The 21,097-nt window shown below is 43.0% G+C and overlaps 1 protein-coding gene across 2 annotated transcripts in view; it reads right to left on the bottom strand.

Annotated features, from left to right (window-relative positions):
- Window positions 1-18,450, bottom strand: part of CNTNAP5 (contactin associated protein family member 5) — an 885,931-nt gene extending 867,481 nt beyond the window's left edge. The window contains exon 1 of one of the 2 annotated variants that reach the window (XM_033947244.1): window positions 18,339-18,450. The gene's annotated coding sequence lies outside the window, so the exon portion shown is untranslated. The remainder of the gene's footprint in view (window positions 1-18,338) is intronic. The other variant, XM_033947242.1, reaches the window with a different exon arrangement.
- Between the last annotated feature and the right edge of the window lie 2,647 nt (window positions 18,451-21,097).

The raw sequence follows: 21,097 nt of genomic DNA, 5'->3' as shown, positions 1-21,097 counted from the left end.
TTCACTGAGAGAGTGGTTGATCCTTGGAACGAGCTCCCGGTGCAGGTGATCGAGGCAAACAGCGTGCAAGAATTTAAGAGCAAATGGGATGCCCATGTAGGATCCCTTAGAGGTTAAGCCAAGGGAACCTGTCACCAGGAGTGGGATCCCTAGGATAGTAAACTTGGGGGTGGGTCAGTAGAGTGGGCAGACCTGATGGGCTATGGCCCTTATCTGCTGTCATCTTCTATGTTACACTAATGGCACCTAAGTTTGATGGAAGCCGCAATTCTGGTAAAGGCACCTACATGTGATCGATACGTGTCCGGCACCGTTTTTGGAGGCGCCAGCCAATATAGGCGCAGTTTCCAGAATCCAGCCCTAGGTGAGCATTTTAGGGGTGGAGATAAAATATATGGGTTTGTGCCAATAGCTTCATGTCATATGTTTTCACTTCTTAATTAATGATTCATTTTATAATATGATAGGGACAGCCTGAAGGTCCGACTTTCTCCTGTTAAGTTTTGGGCACCCTGGTCTTGCCATCAAGAATGAAAACAAACAAACAAACAAAAAAAAAAAAACAAGCAATGGCCTGGAAAGGGGAATCCAAAAAATGAAGTTATCCTCTATAAAAAAAAATAACTAACCACCTTTAGTCTTTGTGGCAGAGTGAGGGATTTTCCCTGTCGCTGAGTAGCAGAAGGCACTGTGTATTTGGAAAGGACTACAGGTCCCATAGTGCCATGCACTGCTTGGCTCAGTGCTGAGTCAGAGGGGCGGGGCTCAGGGAGGAGCATTTCTGCCCGGCTTGGCTCAGAGAAAGGAGAGGTCTGAACTAGACACAGCACTTGGCTGATATAAGCCAAACTTCTTGTATGAATTAAATAGCTTTGTGTTCTTATGCCACTGTGGAGCGGTTTCTATGTCTTGACTCTCCTAAAAATACAGGCCAGCCTTCCACTCCAGGTGGTCTGTTACAGTCATCTTCCCAAGCTACTTTTCATTTTAAGGAAAGAGAGGAATGAGGAGTAAAAACAAAACAAAACTCTTTTGCTGCTCCGACGCTCATAGAATTCCTATGAGTGTCGGAGCAGTTATCGCCGCTGCCTGCGCTAAAACCCACGCTATGCGTTCGTAAAAGAGGGGGGTAGTTATAATTAGCAAAACCTGCAAGAATGACGTACTAGAAATTTATCTCTGGATAGTGATCCTCTTTAAAAAACAAAACGAAACTGCAGAAAATGCACAAGATGCAGGAATTTATTCAATAAAAGTAATTAAAAAATGTAATTGCATCAATAAAAAACGTGTAATAAAAAATAATAAAAAAAATAAAAATTGTATCCAAGAACTGGTTCTTGTTGTAGAACATATCGGACCCTACAACAAGATCCAGTTCTTGGATACAATTGTTTTTTATTACACATGTGCATTTTCTGCAGTTTCGTTTTGGATTTTGCTTTGCATCTTTACTGCAGTTCCTGTTAGTTTCCTTTTTGTTTTCCTGACCCACTTTCATAATTTTCAAAATTAATTTTGCAACTTTTTTATTTTTGCAAAAGCACAGACAGCCTCAAAACAAATACACCTTACAAATGGCTAGTTGCTATATTTCACAACTCCTAATGTGTGAACTTTAACTTTGTATATGCATGATTTGTCAATACATTGGTTTGCATAAATTAACTTTGCATCCACTAAATTACACCCTCAAAATGGCAAAAAAAAAATACAGATTTTGTCAACACAATTCTGCATGTAATTTGCTATTTTTTTTCCCCACAAATGATCATATTTGTGAACTTCTTCATACATTTGCCTCCTGGGCTGCCAAATGAGTGGCACCAGTTACTCAGATGACAATTCTCTAAGGAGACAGAAAAGTGAATGGAGTCTCTACATCCTTCACAGGTTTTCAATTATTTTTATGTACAAGTAGATAACCTTCTTACTACTGCCGCAGATTTTTGATGACTACAAAATCCTCATAAATATTTTATTACCATTTTTTGTTTTTAAATAAAGTAACTGAAATAGTATGATGTATTGCAGTGTTCATATTTTATGATCCATAACTATTATCCCTCTTAAATTAACTTCCTTTTTGAGTACTGTTATATGTTTTGCAAAAGTTGAGTTTTATTGGGCAAGTGATGAAGAACTGTGATGGTTTGATGATGACAAAGGCAAAATAATTAGATTACATGATTCAGTATGTTCTTTCCTTAACAGATTTAAAAATTAGATTTGGGGAAACAAGAGGAAAAATTAGGAATCTATAATGACCTGAGGCAGAGGAAAGGGAACATAAAGGGAAGTCTGCTATTGTGGTGGGAGACTCGATCTTGAGAGAGGTAGACAGTCACGTAGCTGGAGGAAGGGAGGACCGGCTAGTGACTTGTCTCCCAGGGGCCAAGACACGAGACGTCACTGATAGGATCGAGAGGATCCTGGACGGAGCAGAGACAGAGGAGACTGCGGTGATAATCCACGTCGGAACGAATGATGTGAGCCGGAGGAACTTCAGCATGGCCACACTGACTGACCAGTTCAGGGCCCTGGGACGAAAGCTGAAGCGGAGTACCCGGAGGATTGCATTCTCAGAGATCCTGCCTGTACCGAGAGCAGATGCAAAGAGGCAGGCAGACCTCCAGGCTGTGAATGCATGGTTGAGGAGATGGTGCCAGGAGGAGGGCTTCCACTTTGTGAGGAACTGGACGTCCTTCTGGGGAAAGAGCAAGCTCTACCGGCGGGACGGCCTGCACCTGAGCACAGCGGGAACTAGACTACTGGCAGCCAATGTGAGGAAGGAGATCGAGAGGGCTTTAAACTGAGGAGAGGGGGAAAGCCGACAGCTGATCTGATGATGACGCTTCGGACAACAGTATCCAGAACAGATGCTGAACGGGCTGACTGCAAGGAGGAAGTAGAGAGACCGGTGGATCTTATGATCAGACAGCGAGGGAAACATCAGATAAAGGAAGCTTGCTGGGAGGAGACTAAGGGGCATGGAGACACAGGGAAATGGTGGGGAGGAAGCTCAGAAACATCTTTAGGATGGAGACTGTGGGAAGCGCCTGGACCCTATTCAGGGACACCCTGCAGGAAGCACAAAGAATGTACGTCCCCAGTTTCAGGAAAGGCTGCAAGAACAAGCGATCAAAGGACCCGGTTTGGATGTCAACTGAAGTAAAGAGGGCAATAAATGACAAAAAAGTATCCTTCCGGAGATGGAAAAAGGACCCAACGGAGGAAAATCACCAGGCGCACAGGAAATGCCAAAAGGAATGCCACCAAGAGGTTAGAAAAGCGAAAGGGGAATACGAAGAAGGGCTGGCCAGGGAGGCGAAAAACTTCAAGGCATTCTTCAGTTACGTAAAGGGGAAGCGACCAGCGAGAGAGGAGGTGGGGCCGTTGGACGATGGGAATAGGAAGGGAGTGATTAAGGAGGATAAAGAGGTAGCTGAGAGGTTGAACACGTTCTTCTCGTCGGTTTTCACGAGCGAAGACACATCTAATATACCGGACTCAGAGGAGCTCATGAGTGGGGAACAGGCCGAAAAATTGGAGCACATAGAGGTAAGTAAGGAGGATGTCCTCAAACAGATAGACAGGTTAAAATGCGGTAAATCACCGGGCCCGGACAGGATCCACCCAAGGGTTCTGAAGGAATTAAGACAAGAAATAGCGGGCACAATCCAGCATGTTTGCAACCTATCCTTGAAAACTGGTGAGGTACCAGAGGACTGGAAATTGGCGAATGTCACACCTATCTTCAAGAAGGGATCGAGGGATGACCCTGGGAACTACAGGCCGGTGAGCCTGACTTCAATTATAGGGAAGATGGTGGAAGCTATGATCAAGGACGGCATTTGCGAGCACATCGAGAGGAATGGCCTACTGAGAACAAGCCAGCACGGATTCTGTAAGGGAAGGTCGTGCCTAACGAACCTTCTGTACTTCTTTGAGGGAATAAGCAGTCGGGTGGACAATGGGGAACCCATAGACATCATTTACCTCGATTTTCAAAAGGCTTTCGACAAGGTGCCACATGAAAGGCTGCTTAGGAAGCTGTGGAACCACGGGGTGGGAGGGGATGTGCACAGATGGATCAAGCACTGGTTGTCGGGTAGACTGCAGAGGGTCGGAGTGAAGGGCCAATATTCTGACTGGCGGGGAGTCACGAGCGGTGTGCCACAGGGATCGGTGCTGGGGGCCGTTACTCTTCAACATATTTATCAATGACCTGGAAAAGGAGGCAAAGTGCGAGGTTATAAAATTTGCAGACGATACCAAACTGTGCGGTAGAGTTAGGTCCAGGGAGGAGTGTGAGGACCTGCAAAGGGACCTGGACAAGCTGGAAGACTGGGCAAACAAATGGCAAATGCGCTTTAATGTGGAAAAATGCAAGGTCATGCATATAGGGAAAAAGAACCCGTTGTTCAAATACAAATTGGGGGGGGCATTGTTGGGAGACAGCAGACTTGAGAGAGACTTGGGTGTGCTGGTGGATGCATCACTGAAGCCATCTGCACAGTGCGCAGCAGCCTCGAAAAAAGCCAACAGGATGCTGGGCATCATAAAGAGGGGCATAACAACCAGGACGCGGGAAGTCATCATGCCATTGTATCGAGCGATGGTGCGTCCACATCTGGAATACTGCGTTCAGTATTGGTCGCCACACCTCAAGAAGGTCATGGCGGTACTTGAGAGAGTCCAAAGGAGAGCAACGAAACTGGTAAAAGGGCTGGAACACTGCCCATACGCCGAGAGGTTGGATAGGCTGGGGCTCTTCTCTCTGGAAAAAAGGAGGCTCAGGGGAGATATGATAGAGACCTTCAAGATCATGAGGGGCATAGAGAGGGTGGATAGGGACAGATTCTTCAGACTGAAGGGGACAACAAGTACGAGGGGGCATTCGGAGAAACTGAAAGGGAGATAGGTTCAAAACAAATGCAAGGAAGTTTTTTTTCACCCAAAGGGTCGTGGACACTTGGAATGCGCTACCGGAGGAAGTGATCAGGCAGAGTACGGTACAGGGATTCAAACAAGGATTGGACGGATTCCTGAGGGATAAAGGGATCGTGGGATACTGAGAGAGGTTCTGGGATGTAACACAGGTATAGAAAGCTAACCAGGTAATAAGTATAGAAATCCAACCAGGTCGTGCATGTGCAAGATCGGAGGGTTAGGACTTCGATGGGAAGATAGGACTCAATGGGAAACCAAGGTGGCAAGGGGGCCCCTTCTGGTGACTCAGACAGGCCGTGACCTGTTTGGGCCGCCGCGGGAGCGGACTGCCGGGCAGGATGGACCTATGGTCTGACCCGGCGGAGGCACTGCTTATGTTCTTATGTTCTTATGGTACCAAATGGTCGACTAATACACTTTACCATAAACTAAGCTATCACTGTTGGGCTGTATTTTTCTGATAAGCATTATTCATATGATAATATAAAGACTCACATCCACCATGAGTGTCGGGAGCAGCGCCGGCTTGCACTATAAAATGCTATCGCGGTTTTGTAAAAGGAAATATCAATGACATTACTTATTTTGTCTTATAAGAACATAAGAATAGCCTTACTGGGTCAGACCAATGGCCCATGAAGCCCAGTAGCCCATTCTCACGGTGGCCAATCCAGGTCCCTAGTACCTGACCGAAACCCAAAGAATAGCAACATTCCATACAGAATCTCAAAGAACAGCAAGATTCTGGAACCCCAGAAAGTAACAAGATTCTAGAACCCCAAAGAGTAGCAACATTCCATGCTACCAATCCAGGGCAAGCAGTGGCTTCCCCCATGTCTTTCTCAATAACAGACTATGGACTTTTCCTCCAGGAACTTGTCCAAATCTTTCTAAAAACTATCCGCTGTCTGCTCTTACCACATCCTCTGGCAATGCATTCCAGAGCTTAATTATTCTCTGAGTGAAAACATATTTCCTCCTATTGGTTTTAAAAGTATTTCCTTGTAGGGATTGTTTTCCATTTGTAGTTATCTTGTGGGTAGCCTTAAACTCACTGTAGTAGATGCCGTCTCTCTCGTCCCTCATTCCTTACTATCAGATGAGTTTACTGGCATAGCATTTCAATCCTGACTGAAACAGCTGAGTCACCATTGGAGCAAGGCCCAGGCAGCCAGGGCAGGATTAATTCTTCGAGGGCCCCTAGGCACCCAAGTACGCTGGGCCCCCTTGGCCCTGCCCCGCCCCCACCCCGTCCATGCCCCGCCCCTGTCCCGCCCCATTTATCTGTTTTCTTATTTACTTCTTTATTTCCCCTTGTATTTCTTTCTTTCTTTTTTTTTTTTTAATTCAGAACAAAGATTAGTATGCCAGTGCACAGTTTTTCTTCTATGCAACCCCCAAACATCTCTGAACAAATCCCCCTTCCTTTCCACCTATTTACCCAGGACTTTAACTCTGAACCCTTTCCATGCATATATAAAAGTGTTCAAATATTTGTAAAGCAATAATATTTTCCGAAATATGTCTATATTAATAACCAAGTTTACAACGACTCTCAACTGCCTCACTCTGCATCAACCAACTGTAACCCATATGTTCAAAGAAGCGTGGGATGAACACAGAGGATCAGGAATCAGAAAATAATATTAAATATTGAACTAAGGCCAATACTGGGCAGACTTGCACGGTCTGTATATGGCAGTTTGGGGGAGGATGGGCTGGAGAGGGCTTCAATGGCTGGGAGGGTTTAGATGGGCTGCAGTAGGTTTTGACAGAGATTTTGGTAGTTGGAACCCAAGCACAGTACTGGGTAGAGTTTTGGATTCTTGTCCAGAAATAGCTAAAAAGAAAAAAAAAAATTTAAAAATTTAAACTGAATCAGGTTGGGCAGATTGGATGGACCATGCAGGTCTTCATCTGCCGTCATCTACTATGTTACTATGTATAAACAACCAAATCTGTAACTCCTCTAGCACGTTCCACTCCACGTATGTTAACTTGCAATGAAACAACAAGGCAAGCAGTCCACCAAATAATCCAACATGAAACAAAAGAAGATTGGCAGAAAAATAAGGAGATTCAAATCAGGTTAATTCAAGGTGCTCCCAAGAACAAGCCTGATGCATTTCGCCAAACAAGGCTAGTCAACGCTAACAAAAAAAACATATCTTTCATACAAACAGGACACAGAAAACACCTTTGCCTAGTATGGAATATGTAATCACAAACTAATCTCTCCCCCTTTTACAAAACTGTAGTATGGTTTTTTTAGCTACGGTCAGCGCAAAAAAATGCTTTACAGTTTTCTAAAAGAGGAGATAAAATATAAATACGTAGACAAAGGTTAAATAAAACCACCAAGAAGCTGGACTCTGCATACAATGCAACACCACAGAAACAGTGATGTCCCCTAAAGCATAAAAATAAATAAATAGACATTTTTTTCTACCTTTGTCTTCTCTGGTTTCTGCTCTCCTCATCTTCTTTTCATCTTCTGTCCTTCTGTGCCTCTTCCAGAAATTGTCTGCCTCTCCCTTCCATCTCTTCTTCCCCCCCCCCCCAAATTGGTGTGACATCTATCATTTTCTCTTCCCTTCTCCAATGGTCTGGCATATCTCTCCTCTCCTTCCCTCACCTACAACCCCATGGTCGAGCATTTCACTCTCTTCTCTCCCTTTCTCCCACTTCCATCAGCATCTGCCCCCTTTCTCTCCCTTCAACCCAATTCCATCCAGTATCCTTCCCCTTATATCTCTCCCCTTCCCCTGCACACCAATTCCATCAGCCACTTTCTCTCCTTCCACTACCCTTCCATACCACCCTGCCCCCTTTCTCTTCCTCCACCACCCTTCTCACAACCCTTCCATACCACCCTGCTCCCTTTCTCTCCCTCCACCACCCTTCCATCCTCCTTTCTCTCTCCCCCATGGCAATGCCTCTCCTTCGCATCAACAGCATTGCCCCCCCCCCAGCAATGGCAATGGGCCCACCTCTAGCAGTAACAGCAACTGTCACACCCCTAGCCTTAGAGCTCGGTTTGTGCCAGGCTGGGGTTTGACTAAAACCAGCCCAGCCATCAGAAGGGCTAACCAATGTGACAAGCCTGAGGTAAAGGATAGGGAAACTGATATATTCCCCTTTAAGTCTCAGGTAGCTGATTTCCAGGGAGGAGAGGAATGTGAGGAGAATATCCTGGAACAGCCTCAGATCTCTTCCTCCTTCCCTGCTGACTCTCAGCTGCAGAGGCTGATTGCAGCTCCTAGGAAAGGTAGGAAAAAGTTGCAGGCTGCTCCTCCCCCGCAGAAAACTGGGCGTGCCCGGCTCAATGTATTAGAGGCTGCTCTGAGGAGAAGACAGGCAGTCTGCCCTGAGCCAGCTCAGGAAGGAGGTGTTCAGGACGGGGCTCCTGACCCTCACTGCTCTACTGATATAGAGATGGTGGGTTTTGACACTGACCCTGTGGCTAACCAGACAGCAGAAGTAGAACCCATGGAATACCAGGAAACTGCTTACTTTCCTGAAGGTATGCCTATGGAGGACAATTAAGTTACTTGTCTGAAAGTTGTTTTTTGCTCCTCATGCTCAGTATAGCAATTGTTTGCACTGCTTCTCAGCAGCTGTGTGCATTTTGAATGAGAGTAGTGCTGGACTTTTCTTTCTGTGAAGCCTGGAAGAAAAACGTTTTTTTTTTAAGCTGATTTGAACTGCACTGCTAAAGTTTATATTTTGTGTTTTTGTTTGAACACTGTGTGGAGTGAGGAAGTAGTTTGGGGAAGAATCCACTTGTCATCCTTGGTAGGGATTGCGGGGCCATTTGTGGCATTCTGTGAAGGCAGAAATAATTTGTGGATTCGGCTACTCCCCTCCCCCCACCAGCTTCTTTCAAGTTGGCTGGGGCCAAGCCTGTTATAACCTAGGCTTGGACACCACACTGCTTAGGCACTGGAAAAGCAGTGGACTTATGTTAGCTGCCTATTTTCAAAGGCAGAATTTGGAAGTTAATTTACTTTTACTTACCTGCATAAAGGTGGGAGCTGTGAGATATCTTTCTCAGCTCATTTTTTTGGTTCCAGTTATTCCTTTTTTGTTTAATATTGTAAAGAAGACTGTTTCAGAGTCATTTACCAATAAACCAAGGTTGGAATTATTTTGGGAATTAACTCTTTTGGAATCCTGTTTTCACTTTATTTGAACTTTGAGACCAGCAGGACTTCCAGCTTTATGGAAGCACGTCGGAGGTGAGCTATCTTGTGCGCTAGCCGGAGCCAATCTTATCCACGGGTGCCGGCTGCGCCACACAACGGGCCCCCCTCGCAGTAATAGCAACAGCAACACCAACGTGGCCGTATGTGTTACAGGAAAGTCCCGCTATGACTGCTTCTGCTGGTCCAGCCCCCTCCAACGTCACTTCTTCCAGAGCAAGTAAGTGACGTTGGAGGGGGCTGGTCCGGCAGAAGCAGTTATTGCGGGACCTTCCAGTAACACATCCAGCCACATTACTGTTGTTGTGGGTGGGCAGGCGGTCCGTTGCCGTTACTGCTTGGGGGGGGGGGGGGGATGGCCATTGCCGTTGAAAAATAGCAAGGCGAATCCCCTCCTTCACCGGGCCCCTCTCACAGTTTCAGGTCCTAGGCACGTGCCTAGTTGGCCTAGTGATTAATCCGGCCCTGCAGGCAGCCCCTATGGTAGTTGTTCCTATTATATGAACTAGAATTGTAACAAACTGGGGGGGAGGGACGAGGTGTTACAGAAAAGAGAGCCACCACAACATTGGCAGAGAGACGTGTGCCCGCTTCTAGGAACTAAGCCAAGCAGCTACTGCCAATTGTAAAATCAATAAGATTGAAACCTGGATTTTTCTCCTTCTTTCTTAGAGACAGTAACTACTTTTAATAAAATGTTCCACTACTTAATTTAACTTAGAGCTTAATTTGATTTAATGCAGTAAAAAAAAAAAAAATAAAAGCCTGTACAAAATGAGAGTACAGATACATTCTACCCTACCACACCCAACCTGAGCCTATCCAACCACTCCAAGCACTGTCTAGAAATTATCCAGTCAATAGTCAGCTGGCAGTGGTCAATTTTTTTTTTTAATGAGCAGACCATTGTTGGCTAAATTAGACCCCCTATATTCAATGTCGGACCACATGTGCCAAGATGTATGCAATTCCCAGTGGATATTCAGTTGGAACCTGCATAAAGGAATTAATAATCTTTTATCATCTCCCCCTAATTCTGGTCTCCCCCCCCCCCCCCCCCAATTAGAGTAGCCCTTCCAGGATTATACCCACTCACTGAAGCCTTCCCCAGGCCTAGCTAGTGGTGGCCTAATAGTCTTCAGGGCAATAGTAATGCCCAATTACTACTGTCCATGCTGGCTACAACCTCAAAATAACTGTTATGACTCTAGCTGTCCCCTCTTTCCCACTTTGATGACAATATAGCACTCCGAGGTCGACTCCCAACTAGTCACAAACTCCACTACCTGGCATTAAAAACCCCCGCTCACAGCCCCCTACCTGGCAAGGTTCACCTGATCACAGCTTCCTCTTGTGGATACTCCCTAATCCTGCAGGCTCCATGGGTTTACCATCAACATCTGTGGTATCTAATGAGGTCAGGCAGGAGAGATCCCTAGTTGCTCCTGCCCTTTCTGGACACAGGTTCAAAATGCTACTGGTGATTTCTAATGGCATTCTCACAGTTCTACCACTAGAGGTCATATTTCCATATAAGCCAGTGGTCTCAAACTCCTTTGCAGGGCCACATTTTGGATTTGTAGGTATTTGGAGGGCCTCAGAAAAAACTAGTTAATGTCTTATTAAATAAATGACAATTTTGAAAGAGGTAAAACTATTTATAGTTTATAAATCTTTCCTTTTGGCTAAGTCTTAATAATAATATTGTCATTTATAGCTATAGAGACATAAGATCAAGAAACTGTTTAATTTTACTTTTGTGATTATGATAAACATACCGAGGGCCTCAAAATAGTACCTGGCGAGCCGCATATGGCCCCTGGGCTGCGAGTTTGAGACCACTGATATAAGGGCTTCAATGTATGGAAATATATTCATTCATCACTCACTGGAACAGTATCAATATAGAGTTAATTGCAATGGAAATAAATTACTGGAAAACTATTTTCCTAAGAACCATTTCCATCATTTGTCAAGTGGTTTAACACAATCTGGGTTTTTGTTGATACTATAAACTGCACAGTTCTATCAATGAAAATTTCCTTGGACAGGCTGAACTGTTGCCAAATGTGACAGTGCAATGAATGAACAGCTGAGACAAATTAAGAAAAGAGAAAGTGCAAAAATATGCAAAATGAAGCGATTGCTAGAATGAGAAAACATATTGTTCAAGCCATTGCAGAAAATGTTAATCATGCAAAACATTTGGATGTGATTGTGGAGAGCACCCCGATGGCAGCCACGTTGAGCAACTGCCATTATGCTCCACTTTGGTTATTGTGAACTGTCTGTTAGTGAAGCTTCTAGAATCATAGAAACATGACATCAGAAAAAGGTCCATAGGGCCTACCCAGTCTGCCATCCGCAGCATCAACTATCTCCTCCTCTCCCTATTGGCTAAGGCTCTTAATATATGCATCTCCTCTTCCTATAGGCTAAGGCTCTTTACACCTGCATTGTGATGTCATAGAACTTTATGGTTATAGAAACATAGAAAATAAATAGAACCAAGGGAGGCTGTTAAATAAATCTATATCCACATAGCACAACCTCAAAAGTATAGGATACCAAGTCCAAGTGTTACTCTTAAGGGAGAAAAGACCTCAGTGTCTAATAGGGAAAATCAAAGCAACCCATATAGACAGGCTAGTTGCAAATATCACTTGCAGCCAGCAGACACATCCTCGGTCAAAAACTCCCAAAAAGTTGAGGACACAATTTCACAGTGAATTTCAACAGTCTTAATTCTAAGTCTCAAAAAGTTTTCAAAAAAACACTTATCTGAAAATTGTTGTCTTCTCAATCAAATTGCAAACACAAGAACGTGATCCTGGAGCTTGGAAGCAGGATAAAATCACTCCAAGCTCCAATCACTCCAATTCTCCTGCTTCCAAGCTCCAGGATCACGTTCTTGTGTTTGCATTTTGATTGAGAAGACAACAATTTTCAGATAAGTGTTTTTTTGAAAACTTTTTGAGACTTAGAATTAAGACTGTTGAAATTCACTGTGAAATTGTGTCCTCAACTTTTTGGGAGTTTTTGACCGAGGATGTGTCTGCTGGCTGCAAGTGATATTTGCAACTAGCCTGTCTATATGGGTTGCTTTGATTTTCCCTATTAGACACTGAGGTTTTTTCTCCCTTAAGAGTAACACTTGGACTTGTTATCCTATACTTTTGAGGTTGTGCTATGTGGATATAGATTTATAGAAACATAGTAACATGATGGCAGATGAAGGCCAAAAGCCTACCCAGTCTGCCCATCCATAGCATCCATTATCACCCTTTATGAATACTTTTTTATAGAAAGGGTGATAGATGTGTGTAACAGTCTCCCGGAAGAGGTGGTGGAGACAGAGACTGTCTGAATTCAAGAAAGCCTTGGATAGGCACACGAGATCTCTTAGAGAGAGGAAGAGATAATAGTTATTGTGGATGGGCAGACTGGATGGGCCATTTGACCTTTATCTGCCATCATGTTTCTATAACCATAATGCTCTATGACCTCACAATGCAGGTGTAAAGAGCGTTAACCTATAGGGAGAGGAGGAGATAGTGGATGGGCAGACTAGATGGGCCATTTGGCCTTTATCTGGCATCTCTGTGCTTGAGCGGTCCTCTAGCCATGCAACTGTTATATCCCTCCTGAGGAAGTGTCTTTTTCGCAAAACCCGAGTAGAGGGAATGCAATGGTTATAGAAATGCAGAAGTGGTAATATAATATTTGTGGGAACAGGTGAAGCAGAGAGGTGCACATGAAACAACATCCGCTCCAGTGTGAAGCTAAGTGAAATTGTTTTCAACTCTTGCCATTATTAAGAACAGTAGGAGCAGTCAGCTATGATGGTCCCTTGTACAGCCTCTGCTTAATATCACTATCAGAGCACTTAGGTTGTGGGTCTGAGCACATTATAATTTTTATATTTTTAATTGTTTATGTGAGGAAGGTGGCTTTGAGATCAAGTACTGAATGAGTGTATCCTGTGTGGGTTGAACATTCAAATTCACTAAACATACATCAGAATGGCACAAGTTATCATATAAATCCCCACTCCTTTTTGGCTGATTTTTGCTTTGAAAAAATGGGAACATATGATTCCCTATTATCAAACACTATATTGGTTACCGAAGGAACCAAACGGAAAGAGAACCATAGCGACATCTTTCAACTTCAGGAAAGGAAACTATGAAGCAATGAGGGAAATGGTAAGGAAGAAACTTAGGAACACTTCCAAAAAATGGCAAACAGTAGAAGATGCCTGGTCTTTTTTCAAAGACACGGTGAGCGAGGCACAAAATCTGCACATCCCCAGATTCAGAAAGGGGTGCAAAAAGGGTCGAACAAAAGACCCAGTATGGATGACTAAAATAGTGAAGGAAGCGATAGGCAATAAGAAAAATTCATTCAGGAAATGGAAAAAGGACAAAACTGAAGGGAACCATAAGGAGCACAGGAAGTATCAAAAAGAATGTCACCGTGTGGTTCGAAAAGCCAAAAGAGTATGAAGAGAGGCTAGCCAGGGAGGCACGAAATTTCAAAACCGTTCTTCAGATATGTTAAAGGGAAACAGCCAGCTAGGGAGGAGGTGGGACCGCTGGACGAAGGAGACAGGAAGGGAGCGGTGAAGGAGGAGAAAGAAGTCGCAGAAAGACTCAACATGTTCTTCTCGTCTGTATTTACAAACGAAGACACAACCAACATACCGGAACCTGAACAAATCTTCAATGGAAATCAAGCAGAAAAATTAACATCCATGGAAGTGAGCCTTGATGATGTACACAGGCAGATAGAAAAACTTAAAACTGACAAATCCCCGGGTCCGGACGGAATCCATCCCAGGGTTCTGAAGGAATTAAAGGAGGAGATAGCGAAACTACTGCAGCAAATTTGCAACCTATCCTTGAAAACAGGCATGATCCCGGAGGATTGGAAGATAGCCAATGTCACGCCCATCTTTAAAAAGGGATCAAGAAGTGACCCGGGAAACTACAGACCAGTGAGTTTGACCTCGGTTCCGGGGAAACTGGCGGAAGCACTGATTAAAGAACACATCGATGAACATCTGGAAAGAAACGAACTTTTGAAAACAACCCAACATGGTTTCTGCAGGGGGAGATCGTGCCTAACGAATTTATTGCACTTCTTCGAAGGAATTAACAAACGGATGGACAGAGGAGACCCCATAGACATCATCATATACCTTGATTTCCAAAAAGCCTTTGACAAGGTGCCTCACGAACGTCTACTCCGGAAACTGAAGAACCATGGAGTGGACGGAGACGTACATAGATGGATCAGAAACTGGTTGGCGGGTAGGAAACAGAGGGTAGGGGTGAAAGGCCACTACTCGGACTGGATGAGGGTCACGAGTGGTGTTCCGCAGGGCTCAGTGCTCGGGCCGCTGCTATTTAATATATTCATAAATGATCTAGAAACAGGCACGAAGTGTGAGATAATAAAATTTGCGGACGATACAAAACTATTTAGTGGAGCTGGGACTAAAGAGGAATGTGAAGAATTGCAAAGGGACTTGAACAAATTGGGGGAATGGGCGGCGAGATGGCAGATGAAGTTCAACGTTGAGAAATGTAAAGTATTGCATGTTGGAAACAGAAACCCGAGGTACAACTATACGATGGGAGGGATATTATTGAATGAGAGCAACCAAGAAAGGGACTTGGGGGTAATGGTGGACATGACAATGAAGCCGACGGCACAGTGCGCAACAGCCGCTAAGAAAGCAAATAGAATGCTAGGTATAATCAAGAAGGGTATTACAACAAGGACAAAGAAGTTATCCTGCCATTGTATCGGGCGATGGTGCGCCCGCATCTGGAATACTGCGTCCAATATTGGTCTCCGTACCTTAGGAAGGATATGGCGTTACTCGAGAGGGTTCAGAGGAGAGCGACACGCTTGATAAAAGGGATGGAAAACCTCTCATACGCTGAGAGATTGGAGAAACTGGGTCTCTTTTCCCTGGAGAAGAGGAGACTTAGAGGGGATATGATAGAGACTTATAAAATCATGAAGGGCATAGAGAGAGTAGAGAAGGACAGATTCTTCAAACTTTCGAAAAATAAAAGAACAAGAGGACACTTGGAAAAGTTGAAAGGGGACAGATTTAAAACGAATGCTAGGAAGTTCTTCTTTACCCAACGAGTGGTGGACACCTGGAATGCGCTTCCAGAGGGAGTAATAGGGCAGAGTACAGTACAGGGGTTTAAGAAAGGATTGGACAATTTCCTGCTGGAAAAGGGGATAGAAGGGTATAGATAGAGGATTACTGCACAGGTCCTGGACCTGTTGGGCCACCGCGTGTGCGGACTGCTGGGCACGATGGAACTCAGGTCTGACCCAGCAGAGGCATTGCTTATGTTCTTATGAAGGAGGCAAGAATTTTGTTTAAATTTTCCTGTATCTGTTTTAAATCGATATTTGGTATGGCTCCTGCGTACCTGGTCTCTCAGTTTTTTCAAGACCATTTTTAACAGGCCTACACACAGAATCCATATGTTTGCTTACCCAACAGTAAATGCTTGTCGTTTTTAAAAGATTTCTGGATAGAACTCTTGCATTTCAGGCAGGAAAATTGAATGACTGGCTGGGTAATATTATTATGCATGCTCCATCTTATTTTATTTTTAGATTTGAATCATATGCATATGAGAAAAAAATTACATCCAGAACCCTCACGAACTTGAAGTTTAACAAATCACCTTGGTCATTCCTAGATACCTATGTACGTTCTGCTTCGTAGACACTCCTGTCTTCCTTTTCTTTGATTTCCTTTTCTTTATTTTTCTTTCATCTTTCTCCCTTTTTTCTGTTGTTCTCCCTCACTTTCTTCTTATATTCTCTTCACATGCAGTTCTAATAGTAGGAACCTTTCTCACTGTTATGTTCCTCTATAGTTAAATATAGATTTATATGCTCTTTATACAAAAAGCTTTATTTTGACTTCATGTATTTGAACTGCTTCCTGTATTTTCTAAAAATACTCAATAAAAAACTATTGAACTAAAAAAAAAAAAAAAAGAAAATTAGTAAAAAAATAACAGTTTGATTTGTAACCTAATGATTCACTGTTTTAATTTTTTATCTTGTACGTATTTGATGATTTGTATTGTATTTTTTTCCCCAATGATTGTCTAGTGCTTCTTATTGTAAACCACATCAAACTATTATGGCTTTGGCAGTATACAAGAATAAAATTATTGCTTGTCTCCCTTGTTGACTCCTTAATAAAAATGATTTAAAAAAAAAAAAATAAAATAAAATAAAATTATACAGTGCATGTCCTGAAAAAAAAAAAAAAAGCAATAAGAACATACATAAGAATTGCCATGGGGAGACAGACCAAAGGTTCATCAAGCCAGCATCCTGTTTCCAACAATGGCCAATCCAGGTCCCAATTTCCCAGCTAGATCCCATGTAGTAAACCAGATTTTATGCTGATTTCCCCAGGCCATCTCAATAATGACCTATGGACTTCAATTTTAGGAACTTAGCCAAACCTTTTTTAAACCCTGCTAAGCTAACTGATAAATATTATCTTCCATTATTTACATACATTTTTGGAAACATGTTTTGAAATACAGAGCTTCCTTGGAAAGCATTTCCAATAGTATTTGTAAATATTATAATATTCTAAGTCCTTATTTTCAGAACAAACTTTCATCTTGCTCCAACCACCACCCCCCCCTCCCCCCCCACACACACAACAAATAATTAAGCTCTGGAATTCATTGCCAGAGAATACAGTAAAAGTTATTAGCCTGGCATAGGTTAAAAAGGTCTGGACAGGTTCTTGGAGGAAAAGTCCATAAGCCGTTATTAAGATGGACTTGAAGAAAATCTGCTGTTTATTCCCGAGATAAGCTGCACAGAATCTAATTCTTTGAGGATCCTGCCAGTTGCTTGTCAACTGAATTGGCCTGCGTTGGAAATATGATACTTGTCTTGATGGATCTCTAGTCTGTCCCAGTTTATCAATGTTTATGTACATACTTCTGCACTTAATTTTAGCTGTCTTTTTAGACCAGGAGGTACGAATTCCTCAGTTAAAGATACAGAGATGAAATGTCTTAATAGAATTATTCAATGACTGTTTGAGCTCACCGTTTGTAAGCTTAGGAAAAGCATCCCAGGATAGTACAGAGGAATGAGTCATATCTATAGCAGGAAGCAAAGTACTGAGAGTACTGATTTTGTCCACAATTATGTCAACAAAAAGCTGCAAATCAGTAGATTCAACTGGGTATTGTGACCGGGCATGGCCGATTGGATGCGTCCAGGGGCCAATACCCTAAGTCACACAGACCTCGGCCGAGCAAAAGGAAGGTAGGGGTAGCTGGGAAGGACTGCAATAAAGTTCAAAAAGATTGCAAAACACCTGAGTGCCACAAAATAAATCTTTATTTTACACCAGACTTGGAACATTTAACTCAAGTTAGTAGCAATTCATAATGAATTCCAAAAAATACAAGCAAACAATAGCCCTGGCACAAAATACAAACAAAACAATCCATTTGTTTCCTTTATTTGGCTTGTTGCCATCCACTGGCTTCTATTTCAGCCTTTTAATGGCTTTCTCTGAGGCCCTTCCCGGCCCAGCTACTGTTTTCCACCTGGCTTGTTCAGATTTTGCTCTGACTTCTGGTAAGTCCTTTCACTGGGGAAAAGTTAAGTTCACCTTGGGGTTTTATTAGCCAAAATACCCCCAGAGGTGTTGGGATCTGTACCCGCCCTGAAGATTTTGGTGTATAAAAATCCCAACCACGATCCCACTCCCCAGTGTCCTGTGGCCAGCAGTGCCTTAAGTAACCAATTTTCATGCACTGCCCCAAACCGCATCACAGAAAAAACCCACAAACTCAGTCCTCTTTGGATTTAGGCTGTGCGGTTTTCCCTGCAAGTGCCATACAACAAGTTAAAAAAAAACCCTTCTTTCAGCCAGAGGCTTTAAATAATACAGCCTGGCTAATCCGGAAACATTCCCTACCAAGTTCCTCTGGATAAAAACCCAAACTTTTTCTACTGTTCCTCAGTCCCACTCCATTAAATCAGGATCGGTAGCGTATGGAAAATCCTCACTCATTTCTTCCATACTTCATTCATTTCTATATCATTTTCATTTATGAATGAGTCCTCAACAAAATCCTCCCAATATTGAGGTCCTACCTGCCCTTCTGAAGTATAAGGCTATGGTGCACTTCTGTTTCCTAGCAGAGAAGGTCTGGTTCCTTTCTCTCTCCCTGCTGGGTTCCTCCTGTGTGGCTGCCTGTAACCCCACCCTTTTCTCTCTCAGTGGCTAACTGCCTGTGCTGGAGTGAAGGTGTGCCCTTAGTTCTGGCTAATTCTGAGCTCAGGTGCTTGTTGAGTTGGCTCAAACCAGTTCTGGAATTGCTAGGCAGTGGAGCTGTTCCAGTCCTGGCTTTAGGAATTCTCTGCCCTCAGATAATCTCAAGGCCCCCTACCCGACTCTTCTCCTTCACGATAGCTCCTATCTCCCCCTGCTTCTCCTTCCCACTTCCTTCAAGTCTGACCAAATCTGTTGTAAATCCGATTAATTTGCTGTAATTCTGCCCTCTTCATCTACGAAGTTGGCTAAACTTGTTGGAAATTTCCCTTTTCATCTGCCAAGTTTTGGCTACAGTTGTTGTAAATCCTATAAATTTGTTGTAAATCTACAAGTCTATGCGGATCCTAATCTAATTTAATGTAAACCGCCTAGAACTCGCTGGGTATGGCGGTATATAAGAATAAAATTATTATTATTATTATTATTATGATGGGATTTGTAGTCCTGTTACCTTGCTTTTTACTTGCACTGCTATGCAAAGGCATTTTCTTTCTTGGCAGTGCCCTAGGAGAAATTTTAGGCTTCTCCTGGGACAATTCCCTACTTTGCTTATCAGTTCTGGGGCACTGCAAGGATTCCTTTGCCTTCACAGGGGGGTTCCCTGTGACAGTATGTCTATATTGTGAACACCACACTGGCTTCCTGTGCAGTAGAGTACAATTAAAGGTGCTTTTGTTGATACAACAGACTTTGTATGCACCTGCTCCATGGTTTCTGGTTTAGTTTCTGTCACCTTATCAGCCTTCTTGGGGATTATGAACTGAGACTGCTCTGGGGTTTGTAGTTCCTAGACCAACAAACTGAACGGTAATGGTAACGAGGGGTGTGGCTTTTTCAGTCGCTGGCCCATAGAGAGTTGCGCGGGGACAGAAATCCCACCCATCCCTGCCAGGATCCTCTCCGTACCCACCCGCCCCTGCCAGGATCCTCTCCGTACCCACCCATCCCCGCAAGGAATTACCTCCATCCCCGCCCATCCCCATAAAAAGCAGCAATTACTTCTGACAGGATCATCAATTCCACAGTTTCTTTTGTGTTTCCGCTGCTGTTTTCCTTGTGGAATCTCTTTGGTGGAACCTTTTTTTTGTTTTCTGTTCAGGTAATTAACTTATAAACCCCCCTCTTTTGCTAAGGCTGACGTATCCATTATATTATATGGATGAACCCTGCTTCCAAAGCCTTCCATCCCCGTGGGAGATTGCAAATATAAAAATGAATAAATAAAATAAATTTTTTCCAAGTCAGTTTCTTCACCTGAAGAATGGAATTTGAGAATTAAAATATTTCCTCTGCTGCTAAAGTAAAAAAATAAAAATAAAAAAAATTATAATGGCCCCATATGGTGCCATTATATTTACCATCCTATTCAACGCAAGTATTGAAAACATTACTTTGATCAACAAATGATCGGACCAAAGCACAGATTCATAATCAGTCCCATAATTCTTGTTGAAAGTTAATAGGTTCCCCCCAAAATGCTAAATCTGAAATATGCCTTGCCTTATGAGAAGGTCTGGACACAATTTGCATAAATCCTAATGACAGAAAGTTAAGGAAGTCGTCAGAAATTGCCGGAGCTAAAGTATTATTTATGCGAAAGTTAAAATTACTTAGCAGAACAGAACATAGGTTATCATTTTGGTTTATGGTAAATGTCTAGATTAATGAAGAAATATCAGAATAAAGCAGGGCAGGAGGACAATAAATGGAATTAAGGGCCAATGCAGTAGAATATAGCACTAATATTTCATGAGGAGAATCCTTATCTAAATCATTGACCATGGCAAAGAACTGAAATTAATTTTTTTTAAATCACTAAAAGCCTTCCATATTTCCTGGAATGTAGCTTTGCTAGAGCCGCTTAAGTAGAGGGCTCATTGATTAAGAAACACCCTATCTGTCTTCGTCGACTATGATTCATTGATGCAGAGAATATCAGATTTCTTATTAACAATGAAATCAAACAAAACCAAAATCTTGTTTCCACCTGGTCTAGCATTGATCGAGACCACTACAGTTAAAACCCAGATAGACTGTAAACCCCCAAACCTCCCCTGTGAAATATCGTTGAGAGAGGAAACAAGTTACTCATCGTTGTATTTATTTATTCAAATTTCTATACCGTTACAGTACATGAATTTGTTCAAGCATTTTCCCATGTCTGTTCTGGTGGGCTCACAATCTGTCTAATACCTGGGGTATTGGGGGACCAAGCGACCTGCCCAGGGTCACAAGGAGCAGCGTGGGTCACAACCCACAACTTCAGGGTGCAGAGAATGCAGTTTCAACCCCAAGAGATAGCATGGCAAACATTATCTGACAGGTATGGGAAAATATAGTTAACAAAGCATGGGAAAACATAATGAGGGGCATAATCGAAAGGGACGTCTGAGTCCATTTACGTCCATCTCGGAAGTCGTCCAAAGTACAAAAAACAGCTTAAGACACATTTTCGAAAGACACGTCCAACTTTTTTTTCATTTTGAAAATCGTCTAATTGTACGTCCTGCGATCTGATCGTCCAAGCCGCTAAATCGTCTATCTTTATACTAGAGAATGACACGGTGACAAAATTCAT

The sequence above is a fragment of the Geotrypetes seraphini genome, chromosome 5 (assembly GCF_902459505.1).
Source record: "Geotrypetes seraphini chromosome 5, aGeoSer1.1, whole genome shotgun sequence".
NCBI lineage: Eukaryota > Metazoa > Chordata > Amphibia > Gymnophiona > Dermophiidae > Geotrypetes > Geotrypetes seraphini.
Note: the sequence above shows the minus strand (reverse complement) of the source record. Positions and strands in the feature narration are given on the sequence as shown.